This window comes from Ursus arctos, unplaced genomic scaffold, assembly GCF_023065955.2.
Source record: "Ursus arctos isolate Adak ecotype North America unplaced genomic scaffold, UrsArc2.0 scaffold_9, whole genome shotgun sequence".
In the NCBI taxonomy this organism is placed as follows: Eukaryota; Metazoa; Chordata; class Mammalia; order Carnivora; family Ursidae; genus Ursus; species Ursus arctos.
Window position 1 is genome coordinate 57400163 of NW_026623111.1, and position 1832 is coordinate 57401994.

At 41.4% G+C, this 1832-nt stretch overlaps 1 pseudogene; it reads right to left on the bottom strand.

The window, feature by feature from the left end:
- Nucleotides 1-613: 613 nt before the first annotated feature.
- Nucleotides 614-1256, bottom strand: LOC113263085 (NADH dehydrogenase [ubiquinone] flavoprotein 2, mitochondrial-like; annotated as a pseudogene).
- Between the last annotated feature and the right edge of the window lie 576 nt (nt 1257-1832).

Below are 1832 nucleotides of genomic sequence, written 5' to 3' on the forward strand. Positions count from 1 at the left end.
AGACGTGGGTAACAATGTGATAGGTTTTTCCAAATACTGAACAATTGATTGTTCTATAAGAAAGGTCATGCAATGTATCCCATCGCTCATGTTCACGGTGCCAGCATCGAGCAGTGGAAGTCATGGGGGGACAGATTTGAAGACGAAGTCAGGGTTACCGGAAGTTAGGGGACAGACGTGGAGCGGATTCCTCCTCACTAACCTCAGAAGGAACCAACCCTGCTGACGCCTTGATCTTGGACTCCTAGCCTCCAGAACGGTGAGACAATAAATTTCTTTTAAGACACTCAGTTTGTGGTACTTTCTTATGGCAGCCCTAGAAAAGCCATATAAAAGATCTAAAATCCTGTACCTCTACACTACTGTTCCATGAGAAAACTAAGCACCTGTTTATTTAAACTAAACCACTGGTTGAATTTTCTCTTTCTTACAGTAGAACGCAACCTTAATTAAGAGATTCAGAAAGGGAAGAAAATTAAGTCATTAAGGGGAGAGGGGTAACGACGGGGATGAGATGGTTGCGTCATGAATTTCAAAGAGGCCAAGACCTCCTTTTTTAAATAGGAGATTCATATTTTATTTCTCCAGTGACATATTTGTAGTTGACTATGAACTAAAGACCTGCTTGCACACCAAAGCCAGGTCCTTTGGGTAGTTCAGTCAAAGAGCTAAGCCCAGCTGGCTCAAAGAGAAGCATCTACTCCTTGGCTCAGGTTTTAGAATTCTGCCAGCCTTGAGCTCATCAATTTCTTCAATACCCTGAGGTGTCAGATCTTCAGGGTAGTTGTTATTTCTTTGAGCCATGGGTGCAGTTACACAGACCCCTAAACATTCTACCTCTATAAGAGTGAAAAGTTTGTCAGATATAGTACCCCCAACCTTTTCTCCAAGTTTTTCCTGAATGGCCTCCGGTATGGTGTCAGAGCTTTGAAGCATGCAAGGTGTAGTAGGAGAACTGAATTTGATACTTTCCAACTGGCTTTCCTTTGCCCATTTTATAAAAAGTTGCTGCTTCATATACTCTCACCAGAGGTCCTTGGAGAACTTCAACCTTGTACATGGCAGAGATAGGTAGCCATCCACTCTGTCTTTGGGCGAAATCCAGCTCTGGAAGCACAGCTGCTGCTTTGCGCCCATCTGGATAGTTTGGTTTTTTGTTTTTTGCTTTGTTTTACAGCTGCTTCTATCCTTTTAGGTATTTCTGGTGTGAAATCAAATGGATCCTTAAGTGACCCATGATGAGGATTTGAGGACATAACAGGGAAGGACTGAGGCCACAGAGAAAAACCAGGAGTGACACCTGAGTGACTTGAATGACACCAGAGAAGGTGATAAAATCTGAGGGCAGGAGATTCCAGAAAGGGAAGGGTTTTGCTTGAAGGGTGAAACATAACAGTCTGGAAAGATAATGATAGTCTGATAATTGACCATCTCCAAGCTTCATGGTAGATGAATGATGGGAAATCAAGTTCATTCAGCTCAAGAAAGCTACAAGTGAAACAGTGACTTTGAACTTGGGTGATGGATGTTACATACGCCTTAAAATGTTTTCATGTGAATTATTCAAATAATTAATGCCCAATAAAATTTAGGAGCCTAAATTATCTGAGGAAGTCAGTCTCAGATATGGAAGGGATTTTATAGGTATTTAGTTCAATCTCACACCAAGTAAGGGTGCTTGTCTTAAAATTTTCATCTTTAGAGGAAGGCATAACCCCAGCCTTAACATTTCCCTTGGTTATGTGACTGTATGTGAGAGAATAGAGTGAGGAAAGGAATGGTGGCTGACAAATTGTTCTGAATGTGTTGATTCAGCAGATTATTTTAGAATA